This window comes from Pelophylax lessonae (assembly GCF_965119305.1).
Source record: "Pelophylax lessonae genome assembly, chromosome: 6".
NCBI classification, from domain to species: domain Eukaryota; kingdom Metazoa; phylum Chordata; class Amphibia; order Anura; family Ranidae; genus Pelophylax; species Pelophylax lessonae.
The window spans coordinates 261897563-261922112 of NC_138773.1; the positions used below are offsets into that span (position 1 = coordinate 261897563).

The following is a 24550-nucleotide window of genomic DNA, read 5'->3' on the forward strand; positions in this document are numbered from 1 at the left end:
ACATGAGACTTTACAATCACGTTAAGTTGGGTACACACTATTGGGTGTGTTGTTTTTTCGCATTCAACCAGAGGGTTGAATGGGAAAAAACGGGCAGATTCCTACATCCACACAAGCCATGCACAAGCCACTGTATTCTGACAGCAGGGATATCCACCCCCCCCGCCCCCCCATCAGAATACACTGATGAGCATTGCAGCCATTGGCTCTAGTAAATGATTGAATGCTGGTTTTCAAGCAGGATGTCAGAAGTCGGTCTAACTATACTACGTTACCTGATGTTATAACACTGAATAGGAGTGTTGTGTTTTATTTATAATAAAATGTATTATAATTTTCTGTGTGCACACCTTATTTACTGTAATATGTGTACAACTACTCCCATGGGAGCTGCTGGTTACAGGTTCCCCTGGGTTACCTATAGCAACAACTTGATGATTTAGCATAGTCTAAGTGCTTGGCTCAATCAGAAAACAGTCCAGGAGTTTTGTTTTTTTTGTTGATACATTTGAGAACTGGGATAGGAGAAGGGATGAGTGGGATACTCCAACTGAATAACTATGCACAATTTTCTGGGACTTCTGGTTAACACTGGATGCGGCAAGGCCGCTGCTTCCCTTTGCCACTTAAAGCGGAGTTCCACCCAAAAGTGGAACTTCCGCTTTAGGGAGTCCTGACCCCCCGACATGCCACATTTGGCATGTCATTTTTTGGGGGGGGGAGCGGGTACCTAGTTTTGACAGGTACCCGCTCCCACTTCCGCTCGGAGCGCCGCGGCGCCCTGAGCGGAAGTTCTCCTCTCCCCCTCCCTCCCTGCAATCTTCTGGGACACGTCAGAGGTCCCAGAAGATTGCTGGCCAATCACGGCGCGCAGCGCGACTCGCGCATGCGCAGTGGGTACCCGGCTGTGAAGCCGCAAACTGTAACAGCCGGGTGCCCACAGCAGTGATGCCGGCGCCGAGGGAGAGGATCGAGGCTTCCGGCGGCCGCATCGCTGGACCGTTGGACAGGTGAGTAAATGGCTGGAACTCCGCTTTAAGTGAAGATAGATTTAAGTGAACTGTACTGTATTGTGAATCCTACTTGGAAGCCCCTTTGTCCCTACACTTCAGGGTTCTATACAGCACCCCCTTTACTCTGACACACTGTGTGAGCTGGCCCCTTGATCCTCAGACTTCACTGGAGTGGTCCCCTTTCCTGGGCAGACCCTATGGCAAGTCCCCTGGTACTCACAGACACTGTTTTTCCCGGAAGACCCTGCCAGCAGCTCCACTGTCAGCTTAACAGGATCCTCTGCAGCCCAGGTCCACACTTGGTTCACTCAGCCGACTGCCTATGACCACTTCCCTCATACAGCAGGAGGAGAGACAGCCGTCAGCCTCCTCCTGGGACTCTGCTTCCTGCCAAAGATGCCCTGTCACATGTCCCCTCAGCTTTTATGAGCAATCCCAGGATGCACTGCAGGAGTGCCCTCCCACTGGGACTCTCACAAAAGCCTATGTGTCACTGGCTGGGTTTCCTCCACTGTCCAACAGGCTCCCCTATTGGATGCAGTGGGGACACTCCCTCAGACCCAGTGAATCACATTTGGAAACATGCAACAGGCAACCTAATAGATCAGACTCCCCTGATAAGCAGAAGGAGCATAAGATCCTTTTACCTAGCACCAACCTGGGAGGGTGCTACATATGCAAACCCAAAGGATTCTGACACCCTTCCAGTCCTAGAGTGACAATGCTCACTAACCATACTATATGAGAGTAACAGAAACATGAGAGGACTACAGAACCCCACCCTTATCATCTTTTCTATAACAAAGAGTAGGGTGACCAGGCGTCCCAGGTTTCTGGGGACAGTCCCCAGACTGAGGACACTGTCCCCAGTCCAAGTCTGTCCCTGGTTTTGTCCCCAGATTCAGGTCGGGATTAATGTAGACAGGGCATCCCATGTTGACTAAGAAACAGCCTGGTGGCTGAGATGCAGATGCCCCCTGCTGGACAATCTCACTGCCACTCCTGATGCTTTTCAGTGGAGGAGAGGAAGAGCCAAAAATTGACTAAGTGGAGGGCTGAGACTGGGGGGTGAGCAGATGGGGGGGTCTGTTTGTACTCAGGTGAGGGCAGTGGGGGAGCAGGGGTCAGAGCAGATGCACCTGCTTGGATAGGTGGAGAGTTTAGCTGTTGTGGGGGAAGGGCTAAGAGGTGGCTGCAGAGATAATCTGTGCAGAGCTGAGCTATGGATGTGGGGTCAGAAGTGTCCACTGTAAATAGCAAACCTCTGAACCCTGTACTCTATGCCTAACACCCTCCTGTATATTATGCATTCCTGTGCCCAGTGCTCTGTGTATTATGCAGTCCTGTGCCCAGCGCTCTGTGTATTATGTAGTCCTGTGCCCAACGCTCTGTGTATTATGCAGTCCTGTGCCCAGTGCTCTGTGTATTATTTAGTCCTGTGCCCAACTCTCTGTGTATTATGTAGTCCTGTGCCCAGCGCTCTGTGTATTATGCAGTCCTGTGCCCAGTGTTCTGTGTATTATGCAGTCCTGTGCCCAGTGCTCTGTGTATTATTTAGTCCTGTGCCCAACTCTCTGTGTATGATGTAGTCCTGTGCCCAGCGCTCTGTGTATTATGCAGTCCTGTGCCCAGTGTTCTGTGCATTATGTAGTCCTGCACCAAGCGCTCTGTGTATTATGCAGTCCTGTGCCCAGTGCTCTGTATATTGTGTAGTCCTGTACCAAGCGCTCTGTATATTATGCAGTCCTGTGCCCAGCGCTCTGTGTATTGTGTAGTCCTGCACCAAGCGCTCTGTGTATTATGCAGTCCTGTGCCCAGTGCTCTGTGTATTGTGTAGTCCTGTACCAAGAGCTCTGTGTATTATGCAGTCCTGTGCCCAGCGCTCTGTGTATTGTGTAGTCCTGTACCAAGCGCTCTGTGTATTATGAAGTCCTGTGCCCAGCACTCTGTGTATTATGCAGTCCTGTGCCAGTTACCAATAAAAACAAAAACAAAAACAAAAAAAGTGTCCCCGGATTTCATTTAAAAAATATGGTCACCTTAACATAGAGGCTCTGTTGTCCTCAGAGATAGGTAGGAACAATGTAACTGATAATGGTCAGTAAAGGCACAGAGCACAAAAAGATAACAAGATTTCTGGCAAGCTTCATATATTTTCTTTTTTTTTGCCCTTATTAAGCAGATATATTAATGCTGGGATTTGGCCTATCAGCGCAAAGCTGTGCTGAGCAGAGGAAGGAGCAACTGCTGGCTTATCAACTACCTGACCTGTCACATTTGAGGCAGCAACAGTTCTTGATACTCCATCTACAGCGTCAGGCTCAGATTCCTGCCTTAGCCCAACAGCTTGTATTTAAATCCATGTATTTTAATGCTGTATTGTAATTAGTAACAAGCGTCCTTTTTCTCCTCTAGAATCACGTGTCCCTGTGTCTCAAAGCTCACGTTTGAACAATAAACCCTGGTCCCCATAAAGTAACTAAATAGATATTGAGAAATGTTAGATCTCTCTAGCAGGCATCCAATAAAATAATGAGCCTTTATTAAGTTATAGGAGGCAATAAAACACATTATGTGTTTTAGTCGAAGACCTAATTGTAACCATGAAACAAATGGGTGTAACTTAATTTTTATAACCAATGTTTATGTTAATGCAGTTGTATTTACTGCTTCATTAAATAACTATGGAGGGTGCCACTGTTAAAGAAGAAGTAAAGTCTTATTTTTTTTAATTTACCTACAGGCAGTGCTTTAAGTGGCCCAAAAAAGGTGCCGTTACTCTATTATAGCTAAAAAAAATTTTGCCTCCCCCCCCCCACATCAGGGTCCCCACAGAGCACCCCCCCCCCCCCCGGCCTGGGCTGGGACTCCGGAGCAGGGGGACTCACTGGTGGTGACTGGTCTGGCTCTGGAGTGGGAAATATTCTTGGGGGGGGGGCAATTGAGGGTGCAGATGTCCAAAATGAGCGTACTGGTATGCTAAGGCGCACGGAGAGGTGGCGGTATGCTCAAGAGCCATATTTGGAAGTGGCGGTACTGAGTACCAGTGCATACCGGCCCACTTAAAAGCACTGGTGGGACATAGGCTTACCTATAGGTGCTGTGAATATCTCCTAAACGTGCACAGTTTAGGAAATATTCAGAGTGCACGCAGCTGATGACGTCATCGGCTCATGCGCACTGAAGGTCCGGCTTACCGTACGGAACCTTCAGAGCCCATGCTTTAAACAGCGGCCCCCATGCTCATGCGCGGGAGTGACGTCATTGTGGCTTTGGCCACTCACAGTGCCGGAGCCCACAAACCCAGAAGAAACACCGGGGCGGATGTCAGCTGTCTCAGCGGTGTGCGGGTGATGCCGGAGGGCTTCGTTCTTGTGCGTCCTCTTTAATCCCTTAGCTTTAGCAACAACAAGCAAGTAAGCAGCAAGTGAAATTAAAACTTTTTTCCCCTACGTTATCCAGGCCAATTAGCTTATGGAAGGGAAATCTCTCCTGGTGGGACATAGACAGTAAAAGAAAGAGAAGAAAAATCTCTGCCAGGGTTCTTAACCCTTCCCTACTCTACCCAAAATGAAAAATAAAATAAAATAAAAAAAAGTTTGTGTGTTTTAAAGGGTATGAATGAATGTGTGCAGCTTACCAGTGCTTAGATGTGGTGCCTGCGTTCCTTTTTGTTTTTGTCAGACTTGTTTCCCTTTATTGAAAAACACTCCATGTCCTATTGTGGTTACACTTACTTTATTGTATAGCAATGTTGTCACCCTTGGCTGCTCCTTTGATTTGGACTACCTCCACTCCTTACATAGTTACATAGTTACATAGTTAGTGAGGCTGAAAAATGATACCAGTCCATATAGTTCAACCTATGATGAGTGTGCGTGTAAGTGTTTATGACAATAGTACCTTGAATACCCTTGTATGTAGTGGTTGTTAAGGTGCCCATCTAACAGTTTTTTTAAACTATCAATGCTCCTCGGTAATACCACTGCTTGTGGAAGAGAGTTCCACATCCTTACCACTCTGACGGTATAGAACCCTTTACGCAGTTAAAGGTTAAACCGCTTCTCCTAATTTTAGCGAATGGCCGCAAGTCCTTTTGTATTCCCTTTCACTGAATAGTTTCTTCCCTATGCTAGGGTCACCAGTACGGTATTTGTACATTAATATCGTACATTGATATCATATCAATGAATAAGTTCAATGCATGCAGTCTTTCCCCATAGCTGAGATCCTCCAGTCCCTTTATTAGCTTTGTTACCCTTCTCTGAATTCTCTCCAGTTCCATCCCATACTTCCTGAGGACTGGTGCCCAGAACTGGACGGCATACACCAGATGCGGCCTGAGTCTTGTTGAGTGGGAGAATTATTGTTTTTTCTCTGGAGTGAATCCTCTTTTGAATACATGTCAATATTCTGTTGGCTTTGCTTGCAGCAGCTTGGCATTGCATGCCATTGCTGTGCTTGTCGTCTATTAGGACCCCAAGGTCCTTTTCCATCTTTGATTTTCCCCAAAGGCTCTCCCCTTAGTGAGTAACTTGTGTTTGTATTTCTTACAACCAAATGCATTACTTTACATTTTTCAACACTAAACCTCATTTGCCATGTAGATGCCCATCCCATTATTTTGTTCAGGTCGTCCTGTAAGATCACCACATCCTGCGTAGAAGTTATTGCCCTGCCTAATGTAGTATCATCTGCAAATACGGAGATTGAGCTGTTTATCCCATTCTCTAGGTAGTTTATGAATAAATTAAATAGGATTGGTCCTAGGACCGATCCTTGCGGGTTCCCACTTTCCACACTAGACCATCCCGAGTACTCCCCATTTATCACCACCCTCTGGACTGGCCCCTGAAGCCAGCTTTTAATCCAGTGTCTCACTCTATGGTCCATACCTACATAGCTTAGTTTGTACAGTAAACGTTTGTGGGGAACTGTATCAAATACCTTTGTTAAATCCAGATACACCACATCCACAGTCTTTTCTTTATCTAAATGGCAGCTCACTTCTTCATAGAAGGTTAATAGATTGGTCTGGCAAGAGGGATTTTTCATGAATCCATGCTGATTTCTACTAAAGATAACATTTTCATTACTAAAGTCTTGTAAATAGACCCTTATCATCCCCTCCAATATCTTACAGACTACTGATGTTAGGCTAAACGGCCTGTAGTTCCCCGGGATATATATCAGCCCTTTTTTAAATATTGGTGCCACATTGGCTTTTTTCCAATCAGCTGGTACCATTCCCGTCTGTAGACTATCCATAAAAATCATGAACAATGGTCTGGCTATAACCTGGCTGAGTTCCTTAAGGACCCTCGGGTGTAAGCCATCTGGTCCCGGTGACTTATTTATGTTAAATTTTTCAAGTCTAGTTCAGAGTTTGTCTTCTGTTAACCATGAGGATACTTCCTGTGACATGGTATTAACATTAACGTTACAAGCTGGGTTAATGTAGCCCCCCAATTCCTTTGTGAAGACTGAGGAGAAGAATTTATTTAGTGCTTTTGCCTTCTCTCTGTCCTTTGTAGCCAGATTCCCTTTGTCGTTTTTTATGGGGCCAATATGTTCTGGCCTCACTTTCTTACTATTTATATACTTAAATTATTTTTTAGGGGTTTTTTTTTTCACTCTCTTCCACAATGCGCCTTTCATGTTCTATTTTAGCCACCATAATTTTGCTCTTACATTTCTTATTGCATTCTTTGTAATTTTGGAATGCTACCAATGACCCCTCAGTCTTGTATTTTTTGAAGGCCTTCTCTTTAGATTTTTAAAGCATTTTTACGTTGGAGTTTAGCCCCCCAGGGTTTATTTTAGCTCTTTTAAACGTATTCCTCGTTGGAATGCACTGGCCAATACCTTTATTTGGTATGTTCTTAAAGCACTCCCATTTTTCCTCCATGTTCTTTGTTCCTAGGATTTTATCCCATTTTATATTGTCTAGCAAGGAGAGCAGTTTAGGGAAATTGGCTCTTTTCAAATTCACTGAATTCAGTGTCCTTCTATTACCCTTGTGTTTCCTATTTCTATGATTGATACTGAAACTAATTGACCTATGGTCACTATTTACGAAGTTTCCCCATATTTCTACAAATGCAATCAGGTCTGTATTGTTAGTAATCAGTAGGTCTAGTAATGCATTGTTTCTCGTTGGTGCGTTCACCACCTGACCCATGAAATTGTCCTGAAAAACATTTAGGAAATGGCGAACCTTAGATGAATGCGCGGTTCCTTCTGCCCAGTCTATATCCGGATAATTGAAGTTCCCCACTATAACGACATTTCCCATCCTTGCTGCCCTTGCTGCCATTCCAAGCTGTGATAGGAGGTCCGCCTCCCCCTCCTACCTCTGGATGGGGGGCCTATAGCATACACCCAATATTACTAACCCCATAGAACCTTCCCTTTGAAGCTCTACCCATAGGGATTCCACCTCCTCCTACATTAACAGCTCCAGTTCTCCCATATTGTTGGCCAGACTTCTAGCATTGATATACAAACCTCTTGGTTTTGTCCAGCTGCATATTGTATCCTCGTTAGATGGTATGAGGCTGCACTTTCATTTTTTCAGCCTACCTACCTTGGGTTTTGGATTTCTGGTCAGCCTACCGCTAATGCCCCCAATAATGCCCGTTGAACCTTGGTTAATTCTACATCTGTACTGTCCCCCCCATAACCTAGTTTAAAAGCCCCTCTAAATTTTTAGCCATTTTCTCTCCCAGTATGGTTGCACCCTCCCCATTTAGGTGCAGTCCATCCCTACTAAAGAGCGGGTAGCCGACTGAGAAGTCGGCCCATTTCTCCAGGAACCCAAACCCCTCCCTACTACACCAGCTCCTCAGCCACTTGTTAACTTCCCTAATTTCCCGCTACCTCTCTGGTGTGGCTTGAGGTACAGGTAGGATTTCTGAGAATACTACCTTGGAGGTCCTACTCCTCAATTTTGCTCCTAAGTCCCTTAAATAGTTTTTTAGGACTCTCCACCTTCCTACCCATGTGTACGATGACAGCCAGGTCCTCCCCAGCCCCACCCAATAATCTGTCCACCAGATTCGTGCTGTGCCGAACCCGAGCACCCAGTAAACAGCAAACAGTTTGGCGCTCACTGGCTTTTTAACAGATTGCCCTTTCTGTCCTTCTAATAGTTGAGTCCCCTACCACCAGAACCTGTCTTTCCTTTCCCTTGCTCCTGCCCTTACTGGAGGAGTTCTTTCCCTGGCAGCTAGGGGCATCGCTCTGCTCCAGCAATGGAGCTGCTCCGCTCTGCTCTGGTGCCTGAACTCTTGTCTCTCCACCCGCCTCTGTGCTGGCCCATGCCGGCACCTGCCGGGTACATTCCCAGCTCTCCTTAGGTATGGAAATTCTTCTTAGTTTTGCCAGTTGCTTCCCTAGACTCAGGACCTGAGCTTCCAGGGAAGCAATGTGCTTACATTTTGTGCAGCTGTATTCACCCTCGATCGCATGATCGAGGAACGCATACATGCCACAATATGTACACCGAGTCGCTTCTCCAGACCCGCCGGGCACTGTACCCACTAATCTAATGGGGATTGGGAATTTAACTCTGTCCGATTAACTCTTAACTAGCTTCCTGACTCTAATTTCTCAGCACACAGTTACTCCTCAGTCACACACAGTTACTCAGCTATATTCAACACTAAACAATTACTCCACTCAGGTACTCCCAATACTCAAGTAATCACTTACTCAGGTATTCTGCAGCACTCAGTTACCCCGCAGCAGTCACTCTGCAGCACTCAGCAATACTCTGTTACTCCACAGCAGTCAGTGATTCCGCAGCACTCAGTCACTCACAATATTCAGCAGTACTAAGTCACTCACAATACTCAGCAGTACTAAGTCACTCACAATACTCAGCAGTACTAAGTTACCCACAATACTCAGCCACTCACAGTACCCAGTCACTCACAGTACTCAGTCTCTCACAGTACTCAGTAGTACTCAGTCACTCACAATGCTCAGCAGTACTCAGTCACTCACAATACTCAGCAGTACTCAGATACCCACAATACTCCATTACTCACAATACTTAGCCACTCACAGTACTCAGTCACTCCCAATACTCAGCAGTTCTCAGTTACATACAATACTCAGCCACTCACAGTACTCAGCAGCAATACTCAGTTACTACACCTTCCTCACCCAGTATCCCCACTACCCTTCGTCAGCCTTTCACAGTCTGTTCTCTATTAGTTGTGCCTCCCCTGTACTGTCTCTGTAGGGTTTGTTAGTTTCCTCCCTCTCTCCCAGTCAGCCTGCTTCTCACAAACACTCCCCCTCCAGTATGTGGATACACTCACCTGCCTCTGTCACCTCCTGGTCTCGTCTTGGCTCCTCTTTCAGACAGCCAGCTTAGTGGGGTGATGCTGTCAGTCTCTCCCAACGCTGCCGCCTCCGCTCCCGGTCCCCCGGTCTCTCTCTGTCTCGGGGGCGGGGGGGGGGGGGGTTAACGTTTGCCACTCACTCACTTACTCACACACATGCTCAGCTGACACTCCTCACACGCGCTCAGCTCAGCTTTCGCTGATCTCCGCGCCCTTTCCTCCTGCAGCATAGCACCACCTTATTTCCATTACATCAGGTGAATTTATAGTTTACATTACATAGTTAGATTGCAGATGCATTGTTTTAGATTTTCATTCATCTTATAGGAAGTATCAAGAGAAATCACTATTTTATGTACTTGAAGAAAATGTACTTGGCTCAATAAACAAAGAAAGAAAAAACAAATACAGTCACTATATCTAAGGCCTGGTAAGCTGCAATATATTCAATTTTATGTTCGGGGGTTTGGATATACTTTAAGTGCCATTGCTGATGGGATATAGGTTTGTGTTGATTGCATTGGTATGATATATATTCAAGATCCTTCTGAGATCATTCAGAATTAGTTGACAGGTGCATTAGACCTGCATTTGCCCTTCTGATCAGCATCTGACCTGCTCTAAGCAGGTTTTGCATTCCATTGGGGAGACAAAACAACCTCCCAAGAACAAATGCCTAAGCTAACATAGGAGGGCAAGTTCTACAAGTCAGAACTCCTACACCGTAAGGTAGAACTATAGGTAACATTTTTTTTTTTCATTTTGGATAGAGTAAGGGAGGATTATAACCTCTGTCAGTTTTTTCACCATCTGTGTCCCATTGCAGAGATTTTCCTTCACTTCCTGTCCCATAGCCAGACAGAAATTTATAGGAAATCCCTGCAAATTAAGGAAACTCCTTCCCCCCCCCCCCCCATTTTAACAGAACTAGTGTTCCCATTGGAAGATTTCCCCTTTATTACTTTTCCTCAACTCAAGGGTGGGGGCCTTGGATACCATCTGTCTTCCACGTATACTGTATAGTGCTCTTTAAACATCTCTACCCTGAAGTTTTCACAACAATTCATACCTTTGGCCATTGAAATTGGATTATTAACACCAATGAAGCCTTCATAACACCAAGGATGGGATTTTGTAATTAGAAAAGGGTGGTTTCACAACTTTCTGTTCATCGACAATAAAACCTGCCATTTCATTATGATTAGATTAGGGAGTCTTTGCTACCTGGGTGGGTACAAATGCTGGGGTATTCAGAACTGATTGGATTTAGAACTCATTGGGTAAGCTACCAAATGTCTTCAACATTACAGAACAACTCCAGTTGAATGTACTAGCTACTACTAGCTATCCAATCATGTATAGTTCACTTTACCATAGTAAAAGGTGAAATGTAACTTTCTCGACATTATTCAATTTTAAACCACTACCTTGCCATTTGGGTAAACTGGAGTTCTTTAAGGTTAATAAACATCAAACTAGAAAATCTTAACAGCTGAGTCAATTTTTTTTAATTTTAGTCCTAAATAATTTGATTAGCCACCGCACATCAATAACAACACTTCCAAACTGTATGCAAGTGGAGGCTCTTCTTTACAAAGCTACAGACAATAATCACTGATAAAGCTTATCAATGCATAGGTGAAAACTGCACAGAATATTGCACATTTCCCCTGATGAAAAGCCTACAGTATATAAACTTTCAATGCAATCAACCAGGATAGCACTGAAAAATTACAGCAATCAACTGACTCTTTACCATTGACCAATGGTGCTAGTTTATTGGCCAACTCCACGTTTTAGGAACCCAGCTTCCCACCCTCCACCCTGCACCCATCTTTTAAACATTCTTTATATTGTACATTTACTGTATAGCATATTTTTACATGCAGTCTTCTTGACAGTCACATGACAGCACAAGTCTTAATTATTCTCCTCTGCCTTCAGTGGTGGGGGCTTCTTACTCCTTGACAGTGTGGTGCTCATGTAGAAATGCCTCTCAGTTGGAGGGGTGTCCATGATGGCCTTAACCCATAAAAAATGGGTGTTTTTCAGCCAAAAAGAGGATTTGCTCTGGTTTGCAGAGTGCTCCGTCTGCAGCACCAGAGAGGAGGTCAGTATTGCAGTAAAACTTGCATTTTTTATTTTTAACTACCCCTGCTTGGCTATTTACTTTTTTAATTCAACAACAGTGGTGGAGTTGGGCTACCATTCTTGGAAAGAGGGATGATGACTTATAGAATAGAAAGAAAATAAGAACAAGGTGACAGTTGTTGATAGCAGCCAATCAAAATTCATGTTCATTGTTCCATAAAATAAAAAGTGAAACCCAGTTGTTTCCTATCAGCAACAACTATACATTTGTGCTGATTTACTCATTTCTCAGTTTTATGAATTAGCTTATAGGCCTTAAATAACATTCAGAGGCTTAATCTGTGTAAGCTTAATTGAAATGATTATTATGTACAGACTTATGAGAAGCATACACACAGGCAATTTTCATGTGATTTCATCCACTTTTAGCTTCTGATTGCTAAATAAATTGTATCTGCCACCAACATGTATTGACCCTGTGTAAAAATCTAAAGTGTTGGTGGAATATTTATGGTGTGTTCAGCTGATTTTATGATTTAAAGCTGGTTGAGGGTGATATAAATTACCTTAATATTTCCGTTTGTGTGGCTAGAATTAGAGTGGCCATTTAATAGAATAGGTATTGGAACGAATGATCAGACAGGGAGTAACTGTAGCTTGCAATTTCCTGAACGGATTCAAAATTAGAAGCAATTGTGCAAAACAGGTTCAGGATAGCAAAAACATGCATACATTGAAATATATATAATGAAAGGTGGACAAATGAAAACTGTAAAAACATGGACACTTTACAGCAAGGTCTCCGTGACTCAACCTGGGTAACTTGTGAGTCCTGTGGAGATGCTGCTGGCTAACTTGGCCCTGGTTCTGACAGTGGAGGCCTTCTCTCATGGCTGCAGATCACTTAGCCTGCTATCTCTGCCTCATCGGATGTGGCCCTTATGAGCTACTGAGGGAGCTTTTCAGAAAGTGCACCAAACCCACAGGATATAGTAGAAGTCTTTGGCTTAGTGCACCTAACCTTCAGTAATGCAGCAGGTGCACTGCACTGCACCTTCTGATCAGTGCAAAGGCAGCCTAATAACCCTTTTTTTTAAAAGTGCTCATATATCCATTGCAAAAATGCAGTGTTTAATACACTGACCTTTTCCTCTTCCAGCTTCTGATGGCATCACTCTCCAGGCTGCTAGAAAGGTTCCAGTCGAAGTGCACATGGTATCTCTCTGCCTGGGACAGGAGTTGGTACTAGAAGAAGCATTGGCTTATGCAGCTCTTGTTCCCTTCATGGCTGCCTACTTCCTCTGCTGCCAACTCCATGCACTCTGGTGCTCTGGGATGGAAGGTCGGCGACCCACTGATCATGATCTGAGCTTACCGACTCGAAACCCCAGAGCATGTGCATTCACTTCCATGGTTTGAGTTTGCAGACCACATCAGAGGGACATGGGTTGAACTCCCCTGTTGTAGGACAACTCCAGGGACTTTGCAATGGTATAAAAATATTACAAGAATATCTCCACCTCTACGCCAGTATACACACCAGGGATGCTCATGTTTCTGAACACCTCGGAATCTTAAATTAGAAAAGAGATCTAGAGTTCTTTATAGTATTTTATTTTGTAAAAGATAAACGATCTGGACATTCAAATAAACCCAGAAGATCTTTAACATGTTTAAGACGAAGCCTTAGTCATAGCTACTGCTGATTAACCACACCAAGGCCAACATCTCCAGCCTGAAGTAGCTGGAGCTTTCAGGGTTTCTCTCAGCAGCATGTAGACTTTGAGGCCTGAGGAAGGAGCACGCATGCTCCGAACGCGCACCCTGACGTCTATCCACCCTGCAGTAACCTTCCTTTCTCCCGGCATCACTTGGATCCTCTCCCTGTTCATGGACCCATAGCTCTGGAACCCACCAGCGCTGCTAGCAACGTGGCACTCGGAGGACGCCGTGCTGTTTCCTACATGGATTTGCAGGATGTTATCTTATAGATGCTTCTGATTTTCCACTTGCTTGTAAGTGTAATACAATAAAGTGTACCCTTGATATTTACAATCTACACTTAGATGGACGCTGCTCTTTTATCTGCTTCTTTCCATACAGAGCCCTTCCTACTCTGCTTTTCTGCATAGACTTTGTTTTTACCATGATAACTGGATTTACATGAACTATCCACACTACTGGATCCCCCATATGGCATCCCCTACAGCCCCCCCTCCCCCCTCTGTTATTGATACCCCCTCTCACTACAGTTTTTAAGCCACTCTAGACCTGTACAGCACTTGCTTACTAACTCTTTACATGCTACTTCACGATTGTCTGACATGGCCAATCCTGTTTGTAGATGCCAAGTTTAACAGAATGAAAGGAAAAGGGGAACAGTAATAAGCCCCCTTTTCCTCGTGGGAGAGTGGCTGGGGTAGGAAAATAGTTCATGAGGTAATATTTCCCTCCTTTTTTCCCTCAGGTAAAAGGGGAGGGATTTTCAAGGTATCCTGAGGGAACAGCTGTAGTGGGCGTGGCGTTGCAGGGGTCAGAGCACCTATAGGAATAGGTTTAGTGTGGAAGCTTCTAGAGCCCTCCAAGACCCCTATATAAGGTGGAGATCCCCTCAGAGGGGCTCATTCGCCTCAGAAGATTCAGCAGTGTGAGTTCCCCATCCCCCCCTCCCTTGTCGCGGCTGTATATTATGTGGTGGGTCACCTTTGCTATAGCAAAGGGGGACGTTTTTTTCTTATATTTGAGTGGAAGTTGATGGTTTTAAATGCGATTTTTATTTATCCGACCTGAGACGTGGTGGCTAGGCTGTTGAGAGTGTTAATGTTTTATTATATATTTATTTATTGAAAGTTTTAAAAACCAGTAACAAACGGTCGCGGCCTATATTTTTTCCAAAGAACACAGGTGTCTGCTTTTTATTTAAGTTAAGTGTTAATAATATATTGGATCCTGCCTACTGTCCCATAAGTAATCAGCCAAATGATTGGATAAAATTACTGTAACTTGCAGTTTACTAAACAGGTGCAACGTTAGCAGCAAGAATGAAAAACAGGTTCAGATTGGCATATACTGAAGAATAATGAGCTGCAGAAACATGGAATTTTACAGCAATGTGTTTGTGACTCTATCAGGGTGATTACTAAAGTCTCCATGAGACACTATAACATTAAAAAACAAAGAGTCAAGCTGAGAAAAAATACTTCATTAAAATAGTTCAGAACAGTTACTTGCGATTATCCTCATACACAGCGCGCCCCACAGGGAAGTCACAGGCACCTCTGGTAACACAGGTGGTGAACAGCCAGAGGGATCAAAGGCCCGAGGAAAATGGACTAACCCTCTAACACACTGGAACTGAAATACTCTGGTAACAGCCAGGAAGGGGCTTACCACAGTAACTGTGTCAATTGGAGAAGCTGTGTTCTATTAGACTGTGCCCGGCTGAGTGTCTCTGCCAATTTTTACAGTGGAGGGCCTCTGACCTGAATGCAGATCACTGCTACCTCTGCCTCATCAGGTGTGGCCTCTCTAAGCCGCTGAGGGAGTGAAACCAAGACATTTATACTTCCTGAGGTGTGTCCAGGAACCCACACATTTGTGGGAAATGGAGATAAAAGGGCCTGCACCTGAGCATAGTGAGTATAGGGGCACACCACTACAGCCATACACATAAGCAGGTCCTCAAACATGAAGGCACACTCACACTGATATGGAAATGCAAGCCTCTCAATGAAGACAAGAAGGGAAGCGCAACCAAGCCCTTGTAGTGTTATATTATTTTGGTTAGAAAATGGCCAAATTTTTCAACAAACATTTTTTCTGGTGTTTGGTGGTATTTACTGCCACAGGGATTATAAAGCTATAAAGTTCTCCAGGCAGATCCTCCTCACCCTAAAGGCCCATACACACGAGTCGAAATTCGGCCGGGAATTTTCGTCCGACAACCGATCTGCCGATTTTCGGCTTGTTAGTATGGTGCTCTCGACAACCGACTCCAACTTTTCAGCCGAAAAAATTCTGGTGTGCAGGCTATAACATTTTTGTCCACCGTCAAAACACGTTCGATTTTCGTCTCATTAGTAAAGATTTCGACAGGGAAAAATCTTATGAGCAAGACTGGGCATGCTCAGAGATGAAAGAACACATACAAAGCAAACCAACACATGACATCACTTCTGAAGTAGAATTCTGTCGTGCGGGAAAATTCGTGTGCAGTCTAGAGCACTAGGCTTCACCCTAGCAGGTAGATTAAAGCTCAGATCCAGCAGAAACACTTTAAAGTGGTTGTAAAGACTCAACGTTTTTTACCTTTATGCATTCTCTGCATGAAGGTAAAAAACCTTCTGTGTGCAGCATACCCCCACCTTTCCCCCTCTACCCCTCCAATACTTACCCAAGCCTCATCTCAATCCAGCAATGTGCAGATCTCATGTGTCTCACCCAATGAGGGTAGAGAGACCCATCAGTGGAAGTCACTGGCTCCCGCTGCTGTCAATCACAGGCAGTGAGGAGGTAGTGGAACACACAGAGGTGGCTCAGAAGCAAGTACACGAGTACCCCCATAGCAAGCAGCCTACTCTGGGGGCGCTTGGCAAGGGGAAGGGGCCAGGAGCGCCGGAGGGGACCCATGAAGAGGAGAATCAGGGCCGCTCTGTGCAAAACCACTGCACACAGCAGGTAAGTACAACATGTTTATTATTTAAAAAAAAAAATAATTGAGCTTTTAATATCCCTTTAATTTTAGATTTCGATTTTATGATGAAAGGTAAGAACTTTTGTCAGGTTTTCACTTGCTGCCTGTGTTGCTACAGAAAATATTTACCTTCCCTTTTTAGCCTGTGTGACATCCATGACCTGGAGAGAAATTAAGAGGAAATATTTTACAAACCGCAATAAGAAAGAACCTGACAGGGATCTGGACTCTTCCTAAAGCTGGGAACACACGGGCCGAATGTCGGAAGACAACGGCCGGGTCGGCCTGTGTGTATGTTGGTCTGTCAGATGGGCAGCATCCGAACGACTCCCAATCAGCGCCAATGGCAGAGAGTGCTGATCAGAGTGTGCTGCCAAGGTGGGCATCCCCCTGTCAGAACACAGCAGCTTAGCGGGGGAAATTGCAGGGTTGAAAAAAAAAAAAAATAGTGTGTACCCGGCTTTACTATACAACAAAAATTGTTTTAATTGTTGTCTGTGCCCTCACTACCCGCCTCCTGCAATGTTTGATGCCTGTCAAATAGAGATGATATATATACAAGAATAAAAAGGTAAAGAAAATGTTTAATCTGATGATATTTTGCCTTCTCTAGTTCCTTGTGGCCCTCTTCTTGAACCTGCACATTATCTTTTTAATGCAATTATTTTAGACCCAGTGATGTTCTTACTGGGTCTCTGTGCTTCTCTGTGCAGTGCAGGCAGATCATGGCTGGTGGTGGAGGCTTTGTATAGTTTCCTGAAAACAGTACTGCACACTACCTCAGCACTCTTCTCAAGAGCCCTCAGGCCAGATGCAGTCTTCCATATCGAACCGTCCCCTTTGAGGGCACCCATAATGCTGATGTAGCCCACAATGACATTTAATTTGACACCTTTGGTCTAGAGCAGGAGTCTTCAAACTATGGCCCTCCAGTTGTTCAGGAACTACAATTTCCATCATGCCTAGTCATGTCTGTGAATGTCAGATTTTTGCAATGCCTCATGGGATATGTAGTTCTGGAACAGCTGGAGGGCCGTAGTTTGAGGATCCCTGGAGAGGAATGGGCAAGACCAGGCAGACTATATCTGTATACAGACCACCCTAGGTAATTCCCACATGTGATGCTAAGCCTCCATCAAATAAAATGGAAACCTTGGGGCAGACCAGAGACAGTAACACTGAGAAGGAGTAAAGCCTCATACACACGATCAGATTATTGGACACATTTCCGTCCCTTTTTTGTTGCATGCTAGTCTCATATGGAAAGTGAAGAGGTTACTTTCATATGAAAATTCTCGTACGACAGAATTCAACTTCATGATGTAAAGTGTTGAATTGTTTTGTATGCATTCTTTCGTTTCCAAGCATGCCTAGTCTTGTTCTTGCGATTTTTTTTTACAAATGAAAACTGTACTAATCAAATGAAAATCGGACGTTGTGTTCACGTACTATAAAAATTTTATAGCCTGCACATCCAGTTTTTGTCGTCTGAAAATTGCCATAAATTTCCGGTTATTGCCATACCCGGCTGTCAAAAGCACTATACTAACGATCCGAAAATCGGCAGATCGTTCGTTGGACAAAATGTTACTTCTAATTTTCTTATCTTGTGTATGGGCCTTTAGATGATGTTGGATGTTCTCCAGCCAGGAAATGGGGGCAAGGAAAGAAAGACTGGAGTTTGGCTTTAGCAGAACCTTTAGAAAATACTTTCCCACTCTGGCCAAATCTAAAAAAAGTTAGTTGTAAAGGTTTTTTTTTTCCCCATTAAAATAACAAACATGCCTATACTTACCTGCTCTGTGCAATGCTTTTGCACAGAGCAGCCAGGGTCCTCTTCCTCTGGGGTCCTCCGCCGGTGCTCCAGGCTCCTCCTCATCATCGGTGCCCCCACAGAAAGTCGCTTTCCAGGGGGGTACCCATGCGGGTTCCATTGACACAGACATCGGGACTTGGCCCTGCCCCCTGCGTCACAGGATTTGATTGATGGCAGCAGGAGGCTGCTGCTATCAATCTGTCCAATGAGGAGAGAGACAGCGGCTGGAGCCGCTGCGCTTGTGCACATCGCTGGATCGGATCGGGCTCAGGTAAAAAAAAGTGTGTGGAGAGGGAGGGGGGGGGGGGGGTGCTGGGGGGCTGCAGCACAGAAGATTTTTAACCAATGTATAGAATGCATTAAGGTAAAAAACCTTTTAACTTTAACCACTGTTGTCTATGTTGGCTCAAGCATGAGATTCCAGCCTGGAAGAAAACCATGGAAATCTGCTGCTCTGGCTTGTCAAAAACAAAAGCCAACTGATAGTCACCATGAGACGACTAGCCAAAGGTTTGACAGTAGTAGACGAATAAAAATCACAAGCATTCAAAGCAAAAAAAGAAAACGCATGAATACATGTTTTAGTAAGTTAGTAGCTAAGACAATATTTAAAATTATGTTGATACAATGGACAGCAACATTTTCAGACTCCCATTGTCAAACTGTGGCCACCTTTTGCCAAACACGCCAGCTAACACAGAGCGATACGCCGTACAGAAAAGTCACAAAAATGACGAATGTCTCATTTGTTTTTTTATTACTATAACAATATTATATACTTAGCCAGGAATGCTGTTAGCAGCTCTTTCCTATGAGTTAACTTTTTTTGTTGGGCTTAGTATTTCTTTAAAGCAGGGGTCTCCAAACTGTGACCTGCAGGCTGGATGTGGCCCTTTGGTTGCCTTTATTCAGCCCGAAGACACCGTTCCTCCCAGTGATGCTTATGCTGGAGTACTATTCCTCACACTGACACCTGAGATGGGGAACTAATTCTCCCACTGACACAATGATGGGGCACTATTCCTCTCACTGACACAATGATGGGGCACTATTCCTCTCACTGACACAATGATGGGGCACTATTCCTCTCACTGACACAATGATGGGGCACTATTCCTCTCACTGTCACAATGATGGGACACTATTCCTCTCACTGTCACAATGATGGGACACTATTCCTCTCACTGACACAATGATGGGGCACTATTCCTCTCACTGACACAATGATGGGGCACTATTCCTCTCACTGTCACAATGATGGGACACTATTCCTCTTACTGACACAATGATGGGGCACTATTCCTCTCGCTGATACAATGATGGGACACTATTCCTCACACTGACACAATGATGGGGCACTATTCCTCTCGCTGATACAACGATGGGGCACTATTCCTCTTACTGACACAATGATGGGGCACTATTCCTCTCACTGACACAATGATGGGACACTATTCCTCTTACTGACACAATGATGGGGCACTATTCCTCTCACTGTCACAATGATGGGGCACTATTCCTCACACTGACACAATGATGGGGCACTATTCCTCTCGCTGATACAACGATGGGGCACTATTCCTCTTACTGACACAATGATGGGGCACTATTCCTCTCACTGTCACAATGATGGGACACTATTCCTCTCACTGACACAATGATGGGACACTATTCCTCTTACTGACACAATGATGGGGCACTATTCCTCTCACTGACACAATGATGGGGCACTATTCCTCTCACTGTCACAATGATGGGACACTATTCCTCTCACTGTCACAATAATGGGGCACTATTCCTCTCACTGACACAATGATGGGGCACTATTCCTCTTACTGACACAATGATGGGGCACTATTCCTCTCACTGACACAATGATGGGGCACTATTCCTCTCACTGACACAATGATGGGGCACTATTCCTCTCACTGACACAATGATGGGGCACTATTCCTCTTACTGACACAATGATGGGGCACTATTCCTCTCACTGACACAATGATGGGGCACTATTCCTCTCACTGACACAATGATGGGGCACTATTCCTCCCACTGATACCATGATGGAGCACTATTCCTCCCACTGATACCATGATGGAGCACTATTCCTCCCACTGTCACAATGATGAGGCACTATTCCTCTCACTGACATAATGATGGAGCACTATTCCTCCCACTGTCACAATGATGGGGCACTATTCCTCTTACTGACACAATGATGAGGCACTATTCCTCTCACTGACATAATGATGGAGCACTATTCCTCCCACTGTCACAATGATGAGGCACTATTCCTCCCACTGTCACAATGATGAGGCACTATTCCTCCCACTGTCACAATGATGAGGCACTATTCCTCCCACTGTCACAATGATGAGGCACTATTCCTCCCACTGTCACAATGATGAGGCACTATTCCTCCCACTGCCACAATGATGGGGCATTATTACTCCCACTGACACCAATATTGTAATTTTTCTTTACTCTTACTGACCACCAAGCCCATAGCATTGTTTACTCCCACCAATGCCAGGATATGTTCTACTCCACAGTCTGGTCCCCCTAAGGTTTGAAGGACAGTAAACTGACCCTTTTTTTTTAAAGTTTGGAGAACCCTGATTAAAAGCATAATATATAGCCAAAACTTTTTTTCTTCTAGTTTTGGATACTGTGAGGAAGAGTTAGAACCCCACATCAAGTAATTAACCTGTTGCCGCCCGCATAATACATATGTGGCAGTGACAAAAGGATGGGCTTTAATGCCCACACACCGCACCTATACTTCACTGAGCAGCCAATGTTTCTGTGCTGAGAGCATGCTCACTGTGCGCTCCAAGCATAGATACCGAGCAGTCACACACAGCTCTCAATGCCCACTATGGATTTGTAGCCAGTGGGACCAGCTTCTGATCATGTGACCACTGTGACAGCCAATCACAGTGGTCACATGAACATTCATACAGAACCTTTTAAAGGGGCTACCGAAAGATCAAGAACAGGTTAATGCCACCTGTGTCCTCGCGGGGGCAGATTCACCCTCCCTGGTGACCAGGACATTATACTGATTTACTAAATGAGCCGAGGATCTTCCATTCTCTATTTAATCATCCATCATCTTAAACAGTTTGTTTATTAAAGTTGAGTTCCGCCTCCCCCTCCACCCCCTCCACAAATTAAAAGTCAGCAGCTACACATACTGTAGCTGCTGACTTTTAATATTAGGACACTTACCTGTCCTTGAGTCCAGCAATGTTGGAATCAGTGCAACGCCAACTTTGCGGATGGTGCAATTGCCGGCAATTGGCTCCAATTTGACATGTCAAATCACATGTCAAATCGGACAAATGTGAACGTTGGCTGAATGCAAGTTCTGTGGATACTTAACATACACATGCTTATCCAGTAAAGAAATCCTATTTTGACTTATCTGACTACAGTAAGGTGAAATGTGGTTGCCTGGTAATCTTTTTCTTTTTTTTGCATTTTGCACACCACCAGTGCTCTTTACACTGCCTTTAGTGTGTCTAAACCCAAAAAAAACAAAAGTTGTGATGATTGCATTCATTTTCTTTTTTCACACTTTTTTCCTTTGTTTTCACCTAGTAATCTTTCAATTAACACACTTCCTGTCCTAGGGTGACAACCATACTAAACATTGTTCTCACCCTTGAATAGTGAGTGTGTTAGGACTACATGGCATGTATCCATAATGGGGGAAGTGTTTTGTAGTCCAAATCTAGCAGGGAACAAAGCTGTAATTTTGCAGGGAACAAAGCTGTAGTCCAAAGCTATCAGGGATTTGATAACTGATATCAGTCCATAGGCAGAGGCAGAACTCAAATGACTGAGAGACCTGCAGAATGCCGAGACTCCGGTTATCTATAAAACATTAAACACTTGACCCATCCCCCCTTCCAAAATGACCAGACGATACATTTTTTTGGAGTCAAATGTCCATAGCAGCCTTTTTATTACAAACCATTAAATACAACATTCACAAGAAAACAAGTTTAATGCATATAATACAGTCAATGCATACCAAATAAACCAACCTCAGCTTATGCCCGGTCTAAGATCTTTGAAGACCTTTATACTCACGATAAACCGGTTGTATCTGCCACCCAATCAAAGGCCCCCAGCTGCAACTACACCGGCTCAGGGACAATTAACTTCTTACATACTACCAGATACAATCTAATTAATACCCCAATGTTACCACCATAATGTAAGGAAGGGACACCCATACCTCAGATGGGCCCAACCCACAACAATTTTCCACAATTATTTAGCCAGCACCGCCTTCAAAGACCCAATGGACCCCCTGCCTGCTGCTACGACAAGAAAATTAAAGGACCGAGAAGTTGAGTGGCAAGCTAACAACATAAGAACCGAAAACCCACTAAGAAATACCCCAGCACCTTGAAACAGTAGGAGGCTCCCCCAATCCAAAACAAACAAGGGAGGGATGGTGGGAGAAAAGTATCTGATGCTGTGATGAGCTCCGACTGAGCTCTGACACAATCTCCCTCCTCTCTACCCACTACAGGACACACCGTCTACCTTGAACTCTTCAATCTGGTAAACAGAATGCATCATTCGAAATCACCCAACTAATACTCCGCTTCTTCTGCAGGCCCCAGTCATGCTGGCCCTCCTCCTAGTTTCACTCAGCTCCAGGCCATATACTAGATTTCTGGCTGGATTTTTGCATTTGTTGACGAGATATAACAAAACACTTCTAATAGTATATTTAACAGACAAAGGGAAACTATTAAAAAATATAATGTTGAAGTTTACATACACTTTAATGAAATGTTTTTTGTTTTTTTTCTGCTTCATTTGCACATTTACAGATATAATATCCAATGACGAATATCACGGGCTGGCAATTTCAAATTAAGCGCAAAGCTTGCCATGCCACACCCTCCGTCATGAAGACATTAAAAATATAGTAAGGAAACTTCCCTTCTTGATTAGGTTACTTGCAATCAGCCAACCTTTACCTTGGTTAAAGAATACCTCCCAATCTGCATACATTACCATCGCTTTGCATGATTTCCCAGCAATTAACCTTTTTCTGCTGAGATCCCTCAACAAAGAAACGTGCTGAACACAATTAGAACATTAACAGATGGCAACGCCCAACCAAACTGGACTCTAGACAACCCCAGTTTTAGTCGAGTGACCTCTTTTGCATTCATTGTTCTGGAAATCAGGATGGAAACAGCACGATACAAAGCCGTAAATCAAAAAGGAAATCCTGCTACATAATCAAATGATTGCCTTTAGATTAAATATTCAGAGCCGATCATTCCAACTTAACTTGGATGATGGAGCGACAGGGAAATATTTCAGATTTTTCTGTAGAAAACACATAATGTGTTGTCTGAAAAGGCCTTTTCTAAAGCCGGTAAAGAGGAAAAAAAAATCCCTGAGGCCTATAGGATGTGTCTTTTTTTTTTTTTCCCAGCAAAATAGCAACAGATCTAATAAACAGAGGCTTCCAATAAGAGGTCTGATGTGGATGTGTGATAAGCCTGTTGTATCGGGGGAAGCAGGCTTCTCTTCTCTCTTAAGGGTGGCAGCAGATGAAGTATTAAATAGGGATGTAATGATTGCTACAAGCATAAAAAAAAAATAAAAAAATAAAAAGGACAAGAAAGAAAAAGCAAACAAACAAACAAACAAAAAAACCAAATAAGCAATGCATTTGGATAACTTGCAACAGATAGCTGAGAAATACAAAGCAGATTATGGGCGAGGAAGCTGTGCAAATCAGATCATTCAAAATGACAATTGCAATGATTTTTCAGACCATGTGTTGGAGGAGGCGGCAGAAGCAGAAAAGCCACATTGATCTTACCTGATGAGGGGGAACTGAGATATTCTAGCACAGGGTAATGACAGCCAGGCGCTTAGCTCCCAGTGCTCTTTCCAAAGCCAAGCTGTCAGCTCAGAGGCACCAGGCTTGCTATATTCTTTTCCTGCTGCTTGACAAGCAGAACAGCCAGGTCTCCTTAATGTTCTCCATCCCCAGTACTGGTGCTCTCGCTCTCTTTTCTCTCTGTGCTCCGTAATGCATGAAACTGCAGAATAAATAAATATATAAAAAACACATGCAACACCTTAATATGGCAGCTCCATCTGCTGGTAAAAGTATAATAAGGACACGAGGAGCAGACAGTACGCTGAGCAAAGTCTCAGAGGAATGGGTGTAGGAGATTTCGCTTAAAGGAGAACCTCGGGCAAAACGCAATTGAAGAAATGTGAGGTCTGGCTGACTCCGCACCTGTTGCTCCAGTTCTGCATCGGAATGCAAATTTTGAAAGAATTGTTTCCAAACAGGAAGCAACTTTCAAAAGGCTTCTATGGAGCATGCCGGTGGAAAAAAAAAAAAGTTATGGACTTTAACCACTTCAGCTCCGGAAGATTTACCCCCTTTCATGACCAGGCCATGTTTTTGCGACATGGTATTGTGTTATTTTTACTGACAATTGTGAGGACGTGAGACAGAGTACCAAATAAAATTTATTTCCTTCTTTTCCCACAAATAGAGCTTTCTTTTGGTGGTATTTGATCACTTCTG

The 24550-nt window shown here is 44.2% G+C and overlaps 1 protein-coding gene across 2 annotated transcripts in view; it reads right to left on the reverse strand.

Annotated features, from left to right (window-relative positions):
- The window catches only part of LOC309557913 (sodium channel protein type 2 subunit alpha-like), a 244726-nt gene extending 220651 nt beyond the window's left edge, over positions 1 to 24075 (reverse strand). Inside the window, exon 1 of one of the 2 annotated variants that reach the window (XM_082260781.1) lies at positions 23828 to 24075. The gene's annotated coding sequence lies outside the window, so the exon portion shown is untranslated. The remainder of the gene's footprint in view (positions 1 to 23827) is intronic. The other variant, XM_082260780.1, reaches the window with a different exon arrangement.
- Between the last annotated feature and the right edge of the window lie 475 nt (positions 24076 to 24550).